General features: G+C 42.2%; 1 protein-coding gene across 3 annotated transcripts in view; it reads right to left on the bottom strand.

Annotated features, from left to right (window-relative positions):
* The window catches only part of Pacc1 (proton activated chloride channel 1), a 37982-nt gene that overhangs the window by 18178 nt on the left and 3492 nt on the right, over window positions 1-16312 (bottom strand). The gene's annotated exons all lie outside the window — the stretch shown is intronic.

The raw sequence follows: 16312 nt of genomic DNA, 5'->3' as shown, positions 1-16312 counted from the left end.
GAAAAGCATTAATGGATTCTGCTACCAACTGCTTCAGAATTCAGAAAGATGTGAGGGTGTAAAGTGGGCAGGAGGTTAAATCAGCAATGATTTTGTGGAGGTCACATTAGTCCTGAGCCTACGGCAAATAGGAGAATTCTGAGGGGGAAAAAAATCGCTCTTCATTTTTCATTTATTTCTGAACTGGAAGAACAGATATATATAGCCCACATGTTAAGAGCATGAGATTTTAAGTCCATTTTAGTCCATTTTAGTCTCCAGTCCCAGCTCTGCAATCCTGAATATTAATATTCCTAAAGCCTCACTTTCTTCATGTGAAAAGTGAATAATCATTTCAATTTTATAGGATTTTTGAGAGAAGTAAATGAGATATTGCTGCAGAACATATTATAGTGTCTGTTCAATGGTAGTAATTACAGTTACTGAAGGAATTGAATGTACCCTCTACCCCACAAAAGATGAGCCCCTTAATCAGGAAGACGACAAAAATGAAGAGCAGAGAACTACAATTTCTTAATAACAAGGAACTAGAAAAATTACATGTTGAAAATTAAAAGACGGTGAGGCAGAACACAGTGTCTTTCACATAGTAGGCATGTAACACCTTCATATCTGTTAAATGACTAAATAACCTAAACAATAGATAAACTTAGTCTTGCAATGCTAATGCAATTTGTCAGAGAATACCAGCACATCTCAGGCATGTGAAACTATGAACCAATTAGAATTCCTTTCTATTTCTAGCAAAGTACTTTAGAAAGTTTCTACTTGACACAGATGCACAAATTCCCAGAAGTGTTAAGAAGGCCCCTTCAGGAACAGCTTACTATAGGTATTGGAACTGTCCTCTATCTACAAAGAGATCAGGGAACTGAGAGTCAAGGAAATCACTGGAGCAAGCTGATAACTAAGCCACCAAGGTACACAGCAGCTCAAGCTATCCTAAAAGAATTAAAGCAATTGTTTCTCAATTTCTCTCTCATTCCATTTTTGCTCCAACCTAAACTCTGTCAATTTCTGCTCCCTCTCAGCTTTGCTATCTACCTTCTTTCCACATTCCCTCAGGATCCTGCTCCACTTTACCATGTAAGTTTTCTTCCCTGCGTCTTACATTCAAATACTCCCCCAGAGTGTCCTGTATAGGGTATGCCAATGGACGCTTCATGAGACTCTGTCCTTCTTCACGTCCAGCCTATAAATGGTTTCCCCTGGCTTAGGCTGGTGCAGCTGGGCCACAGGACCCAAAGCACAGCAGCATTTTCAGCTTCCATAGTTCAGGTGGGATCACAGGTATATGCTTCAAAACATGACGAGTGGAAACACATTCAGGGTCATGAGTTGCATAACTGCAGCGGCAACAATGACCAGCTCACTACATTCTACTGGGGCTTGGAAAGCTCATTGGATAAAACTGAAGGAAGTCTAAAGTGACTGATAAGGTCTATAACATCTGAGCTGAATTTTTAAGAGTCGGTAGGAAGCAAAAAGGCCATCTGGCCCAACCCTACTCGTGCACAGCAGTTCAGATCCAGTCAGTAACTGGCAGAATCAGATGAGAGTCCTGGAGGCCTAGCTCCTAGTCCAAACGCTCTTTCCCACAACACAGTGAGCATTAGTATTAAAATTCTAGTTGCTAATGATTATAAAAGAAGATCTGATTAAATACTAACTTTTTTTTTTTTGGTACCGGGTACTGAACCCAGGGGAGCTTAACTACTGAGTCACATCCCCAGCCCTTTTTATATTTTATTTAGAGTCAAGGCCTCCCTGAGTTGCTAAATTGCTGAGGCTGGCTTAGAGCTTGCAATCCTCCTCCCTCAGCCTCCTGAGCCATTGGGATTACAGGTGTGTACCACCGCACCAGCTGAGACTTTAACTTTCTAACAAGTAGAGAAGCCGGGGCATCTTTAAGGCAAACTATATATTACATTCAGGCTGAACAATATAATGAACAATAAATGGCATTTGTGGACAGGTGTCCACTCTGCTATAAGTCATATAAAAATGATTTGAAATGTCTTGCATTTATGATACCTGTGGCTAGGAAAAGGGATGAAATTTTGAAAATTCTAAAAGCACCAATTTAGGGTGTGAACAAAAGGTCACTTATGACCCCATCACTTTGGTTTGTCTGGCAGGGGTATTTGGACAAATTACTCCTGGGGGAACACTCACCACACGTCTCCTCTTCTTCACTCACAAAAGCCAAGATTAGCTTTTTTGTTTGTTTATTTATTTGTTTAGTTGTAAGTGAACACAATACTTTTATTTATTTATATGTGGTGCTGAGGATCAAACCCAGTGCCTCACATGTGCTAGGCAAGCGCTCTACCGCTGAGCCACAACCCCAACCCCAAGGTTAGCTTCTTTACAGGCCTCTTCTTAGCCCACCATAGGTCTGTGATGTAAATAAAAGCTATAAAAGTACTTATCAACCACACATGCTAAATGTAACACTCCAATTCTAAAATTAGACAGCATTACATTTTATTAAAAAAAAAAAAAGTACTAGATATTTGACAAAATGTCCCTGCACTCTGCAGGGAGAAAATTGAATACTGGCTTTCTTGTGTCAAGCTGGATGAAGATGTTTTAAAAGTACACATCCTTCTTGGTAGTTAAGCACCCCTGGATTCAATCCCCAGTATCAAAAAAAAGAGAAAAAGAAAAAGAAAAACGCATACATCTTTGGGGGTGGGGAGGCACAGTGGTGCATGCTTGTAATCCCAGCAGCTCAGGAGGCTGAGGCAGGAGGTCTCAAGTTTAAAGCCAGCCTCAGCAACTTAGTGAGATCCTGTCTCAAAATAAAAAGGCTGGGGATGTGACTAAGTTGTTATGTGCCCCTGGGTTCAACCTCCAGTACCAAAAAAATAAATAAAATCCTGGAGACCCAAACTCACCCCAGAATGAAAGCCAGGCCATTAAAGGGATCTGTGAAGGGCAATTCAGATTCTGGAAGAAACATGGGACTTTTATTCAGAGGAAGGGACCTGGCTGGTTTTCACAAAAGCCCCGTGAAATCACCTTGCAGAGAAAACTGAGTTGAGATGGATTCTGGATTCTTGTCTGTCCTTTTTTCCTTTTTAGTAATGTGGCAATGCTGGTTTTTTTTTTTTTAAGTTATAAATTTGCATACCATAAAATTCGCCTTTTGGAAAGTGAATAGATTGAGTAGTATTTAGCATATTCACAAGGTGTGCAATTATCACCACTATCTAATTACATACCATTCTTACTACCCAAAAAGAGGGAACATCAATGGTCACGCTCCCTCCCCCTAGTGCCTGGCAACTACTCATCTACCTTCTATCTCTACTAATTTGCTTATTCTGGAGACTTCATAAAGAGAATCATACATGTGCCCTTTGGCTAGGAAAAGACATAAAATTCTTTCACTTAATATACTCTCTTTAAGACTCATCCATGAAGCTCGGATTGTGGCTCAGTGGCAGAGTGCTTGCCTAGCATGTGTGAGGCCCTGGGTTCGATCCTCAGCACCACATAAAGATAAATAAATAAAATAAAGGTACTGTGTTCATCTACAACTACAAATTTTTTTTTTTTTTTTTTAAAAAAAGAATCATCCATGTGGTAAGCAAGTATCATTTTCTTCATTTCTTTTCATGGTCAAATAATCTGCTGTTGCATAAATAAACCATTTCATTAATCCAGTCATCAGTTGACGGTCACCTGGGATATTTCCATAGTTGGGCTATTATGAATGCTGCAGCCGTGAACATACATGAGCAAGGTGGTATGTGGACACGAGTTTTCCCTTCCCTTGAATACACACGGAGGAGTGGAACTGCCAAGTGCTATAGTTTGGATCTTAAATGTCCCCCGAAAGGCCTACATATTGATAGCAAGCTCCCCAGTGTGGCATTATTAGGAGGTGGTAGGAACTTTAAGGGGCAGGGAGGATGCTACTTGGAGGTCATCAGGTCATTGGAGGTGTAACTTGAAGGGCATTGTGAGATCCTGGCCCCTGCCTCCTCCTCTTTCTCTCTCTTCCCCTCCACAAGGCAACCAGGTTTCTCTGTCATGTGCTCCCACCACGATGCACTGCTTCACCACATGTCCAAAAGCCACAGGGCTGACTGGTCATGGACTGAAAGCTCCCAAACTATGAACCAAAATAAACCTTTTCTCTTTGTAAGTTGGTTCATCTCAGGTATTTGTTACAGTGACAGAAAGTTGACTAATACACTCATAACTATTTTTCAACGTTGGAGAAACGGCTGGACTATTTTCCACAGCAGCTATACCATTTCACATTCCCACCAACAATGTTTGGGGGTTCTGATGTCTCTACATCCTCCCCAAATTCAGTATCATGCATCTTTTTTATGGTAGCCATCCCAATGGGCATGAGGTAGTAGGTACTTTGTTATGGTTTAGATGTGCGTTTCCTTGATGACTAATGTTGTTAGTCATCTTTTAAAGCATTTGTTGGTCATTTGTGCCTCTTCTTTACGGAAACATCTATTTAGATTCTTTGACCATTTTTTGATTGGATTATCTATCTTTTATTATTGTGTTGTAAGAGCGCTTTATATATTCTAAATACAAGTTCCTTAACAGATACATGACTTGCAAATATTTTCTACCATTCTGAAGGCTGTCTGATTTTGGTAAGGTCCAATTTATCTATTTTTCTTTGGTTTGCTTATCTTTGTCTATTCTATTATACACAGTTGTTTCCATGGAGAACTGGTTATAATGACTAATAAGACAAATGTTTTCTGAACTTTGATTACATCTTTGGCATAATCAGTTTATTAACTGCTTATTCAATTAGCATCCCCAGTGTCATTTCTCCCTTTGGAAAGAATAAGAACTGGTGCTGGCGCCCTCAATAAAGAGGAAATGAGCAGTCTGAAGTTTTCACGGTGTCCCGAGACTCTGCCCTGGAGACCTCTCAAGGACAGAACTCAGCCCTCATGCTGTCCCATTAGGCTTGCAGCTCTCGTCACCACCGGGCCACCTCCATCCATATGCCCCACTTCAACCAAAGCTCAAACCTCAGGATACGGACAACACACACCTTCTCTTCTGAGCCACCAACTCTTCCAGACTCTTCCAGACTCTCAACTCTGTACCACAACACTCTCCATTCACCTGTCCTCAAACCTCAGACTGATTCTTCCTTCTCCCCTCCCCCATATCACAGCAGCCTCTCATACCAGCCTCCGATGTGACACAGCTGTCTCTCTTCACCTTCTTCCTTAAATCCCACTTCACTCCTCTTACTGTCCCTGTTTCCTCAGACCTCCACAATCTGACCCAGACCATCCCTCCTGCCTCACCTCCCTCACTTCCCTTACCCACACTCTGCTGTGCCACCTCCTGTCTCTGAAGCATCCTATTTCTATTTCTGCCTCTATTCTGTCCTTCATGCCATCCCCACTCCCTGGCCAGGCCCTTCTTTTTCCCCTACATGTCACTACCCTTCCTTCACAAGCCACCCTCCTCCTTCACTCGGAAGCTCTCTGCCATTGTTTGGCCCACGCACATTGGCTCATCCATTCTAGCTGATCCTGTAGGAGACACTTCCCTGCTAATCCCCACCGCCCAAGCCCAAAGCACAGACAGGTACTGGTAGGTTCAGTGGCCTCTACACCAGGTGCTAGAGTTAGAAGAGGAGAGAAAATGTAAAACGTCTGCACCTGGCAGAACTCAACAATTAAGAGAATCGTACCCAGTGAGTGTGGGTTCTCAATCGTGCTGTGTAGGAAACCACACACCAGGGAGAAAAGGACCTCACTGGAGAGGCCACAGAAGGCTCAGGAGGAGGGACAACTTCTCTGGGCAGCCGGCCTTCTCTGCGTGGCCTGACTTCTTGCAGGTAGGCCACACCTCACTCACCTTGGGTGGCGTTAGCACTTGGCCCAAGAAATGAAGAAGCCCATGAGTGACTGCTGAAGCCAGAAGCAATAGCATCTGGGAATAATGAGCCACGTCAGAACACCTGGGAGACATGCGGGGGCAACTCAAGCCCTGTCCCTCATGAGCTTTGAGTACGTTATTTAACCTGGGTGCTTTGGGTTCTTCCTCTATAAACCAGGATGACCATTTCCCTCACAGAGTGTCTGTGAAGGTGATATATCATCTATTCTATCATACACAATTGTTTCCATGGAGAAGATATAATTAATCAGAGAGAATAGTCTGAAATCTCTGAATATTAATTTCCTATTGTTTGTATATTAATTACATATTGTCCGTTCTACTATCATACACAGCTGTTTCCATGGAGAAGTAGATATAAAAAGCATCCCAAAAATCATGGCTACTGTCATCATTACCGATATTTTATTATTAGAAGATTCAAGAGACAGGAAATGAACTATAAGAGTTGTATACAGGGTCTTCAAATTCAGGCCTAATCACTAATGAGATCAGCCAAATGGACCCTTAAGAAGTGAGTCATCTCTGGTCTGGAAAGGACACACACCCAGCGGGGGCTGTCCAAAAACAGGAAGGCTCGTGCCAGTTCACAGAACTACCGGCTGCCCTGTGTGGCTTCCTGCTCTGACCTCAGGCTCTGAGGCCAAAGAGACGCTGAGGTCCAAGGTCATCATGGCCATTTCCTAACGGACCTAGGCATTTTTCTATGAAAGGAAACACAAAAGCAAGCCTCATCTTCCCAAGTTTGGCTTCCTTCCCACCTTCCTCCCATCTCCACGTATCCTCTTCTGACTGGGGGCAAATGGGTAGTGCAGAATAAGGACCCCTAAAGACGTCACAGTCTTTTTAAATTACATGGAAAAGGAGAGTTAAGGCACCAGGTAGGATTACGGTTGCTTATCAACAGACTTTAAAACAGAAATTTTCCTGGATGATCCAGGTGACCCACCATGTACACAAGGACTCTTCCAACATGGAGAAAAGTCAGGGTGACAAGATGAGACAAAGACACAGCCGGACCCTACTGGTTTTGAAGGGAAGAAGGGGCCATGAGCCACGGAACATAGGAAGTCTCCAGAAGCTGGAAAGGGCACAATGTTGTCTCCTGTTGATTCTCGTCTAGAACCTTCAGAAAATAAATGGGCCTGCTGATGCCTTAATTTACCTCAGTGACACCCATTTTGGATTCCTGACCCCCAGAACTATAAGGTAATCAACTAATAATGCTGGGGGTTTTGCCTGTGTTTTTGTTTTTGTTTTTTGGTACTGGGGAATGGGTGGTCGACCACTGAGCTACATCCCCAGTCCTTTTTATTCTTTTACGTTGAGACAGGGTCTTCCTAAATTGTCAAGGCTGGATTCAAACTTGCAATTCTCTGCCTCAGCCTCCTGAGTAGCTGGGATTTAGGGTATGTACCACTGTGCCCCTATAAACTAATTTGTTTTTAAGCCAGTAAAGCTGTGGTAATATCTTACTGAAACAATAGGAAACTGATACACAGAGATTTCAAACTATTCTCCCTGAAGTCTTAGGCTCTGGCCACAGTGCCCACGGTCAGAGTGGGAGGCAACCTCACCACTGCCTTTTACATACTGGGCTCTAATCAAAGGACACTTAGAATGTTGTCTTAAAGCCACAGGTCAGAAGGACACGGTGGCCCCAGAGGTGCCAGCACTCACATGATCCTCCATAAACAGGAGCAAAAGCAACAGGAGCCCAGCTGCGTTTTGAAGCGAATGATCACGGAAGAACACAGCAAGAGGGAGACTAGAACTTGGTAGGATCCAGAGATCTAGGATAATGACACAGGAAGAAAAACAAAATACACCAGCAGCTGCCACCATACAATTCCAGGGGCAAGTATTTCCTCTTCAGGGGCATGAGGGAAGGAGAGTCCCAGTTAACTCTCTCAGTGCGAGGCAGGCAACAGCTGAGTGTGAACTTGGGCCAACACCAGGACTATACGGCAGGGAGCCCTCCAGTCCTGCAGCCCCTCCTCACACACCATGCTCAGGCACCTGTTTCTGATACAGCAGGAAGAGCCCCCACTGCTGTCCTACCCACAGGACTGTGCTGAGGGTGCCTTGAGCAACTCCGTGACCCCAGCTGTCACCTGACTCCAGGTGCACGCTGCCAAAGGGGGACCCCGAGAGAACTTTGCCCAGTTCTAGCCAAGGTCCCACTCACAGGCAGCCATTGCCACCAAGAGCAGGGGAGAGGAACACCATGCTTCCCACTGCTGTCCTGCCCCCATGGGCACCTTGTCTGACCACACCACTGTCCTGACTGGGTGTGGGTGCCACAGAGGGGGTCCTGCAGTTCTCACCTCCTCTCCCTGGGCAGTGTCAGGACCCACACCAATGACTGTCAGAAGACAGTGCTTTGGGCCCTCACCACTGCCAAGGACACCAATGCCAGAGGCCCTTGCAGTAGAAGAGAGCGCATCAACAATGCCAGAAACCCCCATCATCTGACAGGGGCCACCACTGCCACTAAAGAACAGCCACACAGTCAGCACCCGCCTAGCTGAATTGCTGGAATGTCACTACTCTTGCACGGCCCACAGGGAAAGGGGTCTCTCCAACTCCATCACAATACACACTGTGCCCAAGCTCATTACATACCCAAAGAAGCTGTATGGAGACTGCATTTGAATTGAGGCTAGATTCAAAGCCAACAATGCACAAACTGACACCCCAAAGTACACTGTCAACCATGTGATTACTAAGGTCAGCCCATGACTGTGGTAGAAACACCTGATCCACCACATGCACAAGTCTCAAGGCAGGAGCACAAGAAATGTGGGGAGAGGGATGTGACATTCCCCCCAAAAATAACAACTTTCTACCAATAAATTCCAAAGAAATCAATAGTTCTTTCAAACTATCCATACAACTGAAAGAGGGGGAACCCTTCCGAATTCACTGAGTCCAGCATTACAGTGTTATCCAAATTAGGGAAGGGCAACAAACAAAACTAGAGACCAATACCCGAGATGTGCACAAGATTCTCAACAAAATCCTAGCAAACAGAATTCAACCAGGACATCCAAAAGATCATTTACCATGACCAGAGTTGTTTCATTCCAGGAATGCAGGGATGGTTTGACAGATCCAAATCAATGAATACAACTCATCATATCAACAGAATGAAGTCTATAATCATATCAGCTCAACAGATACAGAAAAACAGCTGATAAAATTCAATATCCCTCCATGATAAAAGTCCTGAACAAATTAGGTATAGAGATGGTAACTCAACATAAGAAAGGTTACATGTAACAGACCCATAGTGAAGACCATACTGAATGGGAAAAAACAGAAAGCACTTCCTCTAAGACCAGGAACAAGAGAGGGTGCTACTCTCACTGTTCTAATTTAATATAGAACTAGAAGTTTTAGCCAGAGCAATTAGGCAGGAGAAAGAGATAAAAGGCATACAAACAAGAAAAAACTAAAACAGGTCTACCCTATGGTCCCACTATTCACTTTTGGGTTTATACCCAAAAGAAATGAAATCAGCGTACCAAAGAGATACCTCCATGTCCATGTTCATGGCAGCACTATTCAGAAAGAGAATTACTGCATGGTCTCTCTCATATGTGGAAACTACAAAAAGTCAGCCTGAAAGTAGAACTGTGCTTACTAGGAATTGGAAAGGGTGAGAGGAGTGGGTGGGACAGGAAGGGTGGTAGAAAGGGAGACTGGATTTGGTCAAGGCACACTCTGTGCATGTATGGAAATATCACACTGAACTACTTCAATACGTTCAGTTAATACATACTCATAAAGAATAAAAATTTTTAAAACACTGGTCCAACTCCTGCCTCCAGCATGGAGAAGGTCATACACCAGCCAGCAGAGGTCAGTCAGCCCCTGTTCCCCAGGACCCTGTGTTGACCACAACCAGCAGCCAGAGACTGGCATGGTGTCTCCTGCAGGCTAGACCCCCAAGGCACTTGCAGGCATCTCTGATGTTGACTGCTGCTGAAGCCCCTACCTGGAACCAAAACCAATACACTCTATCCAGTGACACCTTAGGGCTCTTCTACAGGCATAAGTCTTTCCCTGTGAAAGCCACTTCATAAAACCAGAAGAGACAAGAGCCCCATGAGATGCACAGATGCACAATACAGGAAAACATGAATAAGCAAGGAGGCAAGATACCACCAAAGATCAGTTCTCCAGTCACTGACCACAAAGAAAAGTCAATTTATGAACTGCCTCAAAAGGAATTCCAAATTATGATCCTAAGAAAACTCAACAAGACAACACAGGGAGGCAATTCAGTGAAGTCAGTAAACATTCAATTTTGTATAAGAAACCAGGTATCATTTAAAACAAACAAAAACAAACAAACAAACAAAAAAACTTGGAGCTGAAGAACTCAATAAATAAAAAAATAAAATAAAATAAAAGAGACAGTGCAAGCAGCAGACTAGATCAAATCGAAGAAATAATTTCTGTACTTAAAGATGTTTTTTGAAATAACTCAGTCAGGATGAAAAGGAAAAGAAAAAAGAACAAGGAAAGCCTCAGGACCCACAGAAAGCCATTAAGCAAACAAATATTCACATTGTGGAAATTCCAGAGTATGAGGGACGGAGCAAGACAGAAATAATAACCGAAAACTGCCCAAGTCTTGGGCAAGATATGAACATGCAAATCCGTCAAAACACCCAAATTAGATTCAATACAAAGAGGTCCTCTTTGGGGCTGGGGATGTGGCTCAAGTGGTAGCGCGCTCCTCTGGCATGCGGGCGGCCCGGGTTCGATCCTCAGCACCACATACAAACAAAGATGTTGTGTCCGCCGATAACTAAAAAATAAATATTAAAAAATTCTCTCTCTCTCTCTCTAAGAAAAAAAAAAAAAAGAGGTCCTCTTCGAAGAACACTATAAGCAACTGTCAACAAAGACTAAGAACTGTAACACAACAAGGGAAACTAAAGGTCAAGTCACATCTAAAGACACCCCGTTAGGATTACAGCAGATTTCTCAGCAGAACCCTTGCAGTCCCGGAAAGAATGGGATGATATAGTCAGAGTGCTGAAAGGCAAAACTGCCAGCCAAGACGTCTAGGCTTGGTAAAGCTCTTCTTCAGAAATGAAGGAGATACAAAATCCTTCCCATAAAGAACTCACCACCACTAGCCTGACCTTGCAAGAAAGGGACTGCTTCACACAGAAGTGAAGGGACAATAATTAGAACCTTGAAAACATAAAAAAATACAAAACCTGCCAATAGAGATAAACACATGATCAAATTCAGCACACTTCTTTACAATACAATATATAAACTTTCAAATCTTTAGGAGGAAGGTTAGAAGTTAGAAGAACATGGTCAACAGAAACAATAGCTGCAAGATGTTAAGGAATACACAATATAAAAAGATGGGAATTAAAGGCAAAGAAATTACAAATTGTAAGGGGGGGAGAATAAAAATCTGTCTGTATGCAGCCAAAGTTATCAGTGTAAAACAGTCTTTTGTGAGAGTGTTTATGTAAATCTTAAAGTAACCACAGACATACACACACAAAAAAAGTACAGCCAATACAAAAATGAGAAAGAATATGAAACCAAACCTTATCACTAAAGAAAACTTCAAAGAAGAAACAAAAGATCTAGAAAACAATAAACAAAATGGCAGGAGGTAAATCCTTATCTCTCAATAATATCTGGAATGTAAATGGAGTAAATTCTCTAAGACACAGAATGAACCAAATTTCAACTATATGTTGCCTAAAAGAGACTCACTTTACCTGTTTAAATAAACAAACAAATCCCACATAGATTGAAAGTGAAAGGCTGGGGCTAGGGATATGGCTCAGTTGGTAGAGTGCTTGTCTTACATGCACAAGGTTCTGGGTTCAATCCCCAGCACCACAAAAAAAAAAATTAAAGTGAAGGGATGGAAAAAGATTCAATACAAAGCAAAAAAAAAAAGAGCAGGAGTAGCTATATTTATCAGATTACACAGACTTCATATCAAAAACTAAAAAGAAGGTCATTATACAATCATGTAGTTAATTCAGCAAAAGGATATAACAAATGTGTGTGTGTGTGTGTGTGTGTGTGTGTGTATCCAACATAAGGGTAAATATATACAGCAAATGTTATTAGATTTGAAGGAAGAAATGGAGTGCTGTACAATAATAGCAGGGGACTTCAACATCTCACTCTTGGCAATGGACAGATCATCCAGACAGAAAATCAACAAAGAAAAATTGCACTTACACCACGCTCTAGACCAAATGGACCTAACAGACATTTCTAGAACATTCTGTACAACAGGTACAGAATACACATTCTTCTCAACAGCTTATGAAATACTCTCAAGGATGGCTCTTATGTTAGGCCACAAAACAAGTCTCAAGGATGGCTCTTACATTAGGCCATAAAACAAGAAGAACTACTCATTTCCAGTTTTTTTTTTTTTTTTTTTTGATACCAGAGATTAAACTGATAGGCACTCGATTACTTAGCCACATCCCCAGCCCTATTTTGTATTTTATTTAGAGACAGGGTCTCACTGAGTTGCTTAGAGCCTCACTGAGTTGCTGAGGCTGGCTTTGAACTCGCGATCCTCCTGCCTCAGCCTCCTAAGCCACTGGGATTACAGGTGTGCACCATTGCACCCAGCTTCGAGTATAATTTTTTAAAATAATATAAAACTGGAAATTAGTAGTAACAGAGGGAACTTTGGAAATTTCACAAATGCATGGAAATGAAACCATATGCTCCTAGAGCAACCAATGGACCAAGAATAAAATTACAAAGGCAATTAAATAGAAAAAATCCAAGTACACTGCTTCACGTTACTTCAAAAAGACTAAAGGAGGGGCTGGGGATGTGGCTCAAGCGGTAGCGCGCTCGCCTGGCATGCGTGCGGCCCGGGTTCGATCCTCAGCACCACATACAAACAAAGATGTTGTGTCCGCCAAATACTAAAAAATAAATATTAAAATTCTCTCTCTCTCTCCCAATCTCTCACTCTTTAAAAAAAAAAAAAAAAAAAAAAAAAAAAAAAAGACTAAAGGAACAAAAACCAACCTAATCCAAAACCAGGAGGAAAGAAATAACAGAGATAACAGCAGAAATAAACAAAATAAACACTAAGGAAATAATCTAAAAAGATGAATTAAAAGAAAATTTGATTTTCTGAAAAGAAACAAAAATCAATAAACCTTTAGCTAGACTAAGGGAAAAAAAGACTCAAAATCAGAGATTAAAAAAAAAAAAAAAGACAGTACAGCTGGGTGTGATGGCTGTAAAACTGTAATCCCAGATGCTCAGGAGGCTGAGGCAGAGGATCATAAGTTCAAAACCAGCATCAGCAACTTATCGATAACCTGTGGCAAAATAAAAAGTAGAAAAGGGCTGGGGATGTGGCTCAGTGGTTATGTGCCATGGTTTCAATCCCCAGTACCAAAAAAAAAAAAAAAGAAGGAAAAGATAGTATAACTGATACTACAGAAATATAAAAGATCATCACACACCGCTATGAACAACTGTAATGCCAACAAATTGGAAAACCTTGAAAAGATGGACAAATTCACAAACACAAAAACCTACCAAGATTCAATCATGAAGAAATGCAAAGCCAGATCAATAACCAATAATGAGACTGAATCAGTAATGAAAATTTCAGATCCAGCTGGGCATGGTGGAAAAGTATATTAGAACAGCCATATGGAAAACAGTGTGAAGGTTCCTCAAAAAACTGAAAAGAAAATTACTACGTGATCCAGCAATACCACTAATGCATACACACAAAAAGAAAATGAAATCATTGTGTCAGAGATATCTGGACTCCCATGCTTACACAGTAGCCAAAACTTGGAATCAATCTAAATGTCCAATGACAGATTAATAAAGAATAAGATGTGGTATATATCCATAATGAAATACTATTCAGTTATTGAAAGAATGAGATCCATCATTTGTGACAATGTGGACAGATCTAGAAGACATTTTGTTAAGTGAAAGAAGCCAGGCCCAGAAAAACAAATACCATATGATGTCACGCATATGTGGGCTAAAATGGCTAACCTCACTAGGGATAGCAGGAACATATCCCAACATTGTAAAAGCTATCTATGCTAAGCCCCAGGCCAACATCACTCTAAATGGAGAAAAACTGAAAGCATTCCCTCTAAAAACTGGAACAAGATAGGGATGCCCTCTTTCACCACTTCTATTTAACATAGTTCTTGAAACACTGGCCAGAGCAATTAGACAGACAAAAGAAATTAAAGAGATACGGATAGGAAAAGAGGAACTCAAACTATCACTGTTTGCCGACAACATGATTCTATACTTAGAGGATCCAAAAAATTCCACCAGAAAACTTCTAGAACTAATAAATGAATTCAGCAAAGTAGCAGGATATAAAATCAACACCCATAAATCAAAGGCATTTCTGTATATCAGTGACAAATTCTCTAAAAGAGAAACTAGGAAAACTACCATATTTACAATAGCCTCAAAAAAAAAAATAAAATACTTGAGAATCAACAAAAGAGGTGAAAGACCTCTACAATGAAAACTACAGATTGCTAAAAGAAGAAATTAAAGAAGACCTTAGAAGATGAAAAGATCTACCTGTTCTTGGATAGGCAGAATTAATATTGTCAAAATGACCATACTACCAAAAGTACTATGCAAATTTAATGCAATTTCAATCAAAATTCCAATAACATTCTTCATAGAAATAGAACATATGATAAATATATGATAGAATACTTCCCTAGTATGCATGAGGCCTGGGATCATTCCCCAGTAATGCAAACAAAACAACAACAACAAAAAACACTGGTAGAGTAGAAGCTTGGAGTCAGAGCTCATTTCAGTCTGTTTACCAGCCATGTAATCTTCCCTTGCTTTACTTAATCTCCCTGAGGCTCAGAGAGATCTCAGGCCCTCATTTATAAAATAATAACCACCTCACAGGGTTGTTAAGAAAATTAAACGTGGCAATGGGTGTCACAGAAGCTGACACTGTGGAAGCAGTCAGGGGACATCAGCTGCGTTTCCAGCTTCCTTCCTGCAACAGTCTTCTCTGACTTAACAGCAGGTAGAACCAAGGACTTCCACATTCCATTTTCCTCCCCCCAAAATACAGGAATCAAAGGAAGAAAACTCCACTTTCCCCAACCCACCAAGAGGCTGCAGTTCTGCCGGGGCTCCACTCACTCCATAAGTCTTTATTGAGTGGTCAGAGCCAAGGTGGTGAACAAAACAGACTGCTGTCTGCCCTCATGGAGTTTCAGTGTAGGGGAAGAGACGGACGTGAGTAAACAAACTACTTCAGCAGCAACAGCTGCAAAGCAGGGGTGTGTTGGAAGATGGGAAAGGATCTGGCCAGGAGGTGAGAGAAGCTCAAGGCTGATAGATGACTGGACATTAACTAGGTGAAGAAGGGAAGAGATTTCCAGGGAGAAGAAAAATAACAATAACAGAAAGGTCCTATGGTAGGAAGAAATGCAGAGCTAGTGGACAGTTGACTACGTAGAATATACAGGTCTGGAGTTCATGGGCACCCTCTGGGCTGGAGGTGTAAACACAAGAGCCACATATGAGCAAGCTATGACTCAGGCCTAGGGGAATCGACCACTAGAGAGAGAAGAGGGCCTACGACAAACATTTAACAGCCAAGAGCTGGAGGGTAGCTTCAAAGGAGTCTGGAAGAAGCAGCCTAAGAGGTGTCACATCATGGAAGCTAAGGGAGGAGTCGACTGTGTGAAACCTAACTGTAAGGCACGGCTGTGAGGCTGAGGCTCCATGATTAACCGTGGTCCCTTCACCTTCTGAATACAGACCCCATTGCTCTAAGGCTTCTTTCTTCAAAAAAATGTTTTTTTCTCTCTTCTCCCCTCTCCACCTCCCTAAGAAGTTTAGGGAGACAGTGTTATCTTTTCTTCCCCAAGTTAACTGCCCTTGCACACACCCAATACAGGAAGGAGATGCCACCAGCTGAGGATGTGAATCCTAACTCACCATCAGGGCGCCCAGAGCACACCTGGAATGTGACCCTTAAAGAGTGTCTTTAAAACCCCCCTGTCCCTCCTGATTGGGAGAGTCAAAGCCTTTGGGACAGAAGGCCCCTGTGTTTCTCCTTTGCTAACAAAGCAATAAATCTTCTTTTTCCTTTTTTCTCAAAACCATGTCCTCATTATTAAATTGGCATTGGGGACAGGAACCGAGCTTTCAGTTACAGTAAGAGGGCACTGACTGACAGGACCCGGCTCACCCAGCTGGGCAGCAGTATGGAGAGGCCTTGATAGCTAAGCACTGGGGGCCTATGAGATCTCCTGGAGGGGCCTGGGAAGTGACTGGCATATTACAGGCTCTCCTGCCAGCAGCTTCCTGGGAGGAAGAATGGAAGAACAGAGACTCGAAACAT

This window comes from Callospermophilus lateralis, chromosome 13 (genome assembly GCF_048772815.1).
Source record: "Callospermophilus lateralis isolate mCalLat2 chromosome 13, mCalLat2.hap1, whole genome shotgun sequence".
NCBI lineage: Eukaryota > Metazoa > Chordata > Mammalia > Rodentia > Sciuridae > Callospermophilus > Callospermophilus lateralis.
Note: the sequence above shows the minus strand (reverse complement) of the source record. Positions and strands in the feature narration are given on the sequence as shown.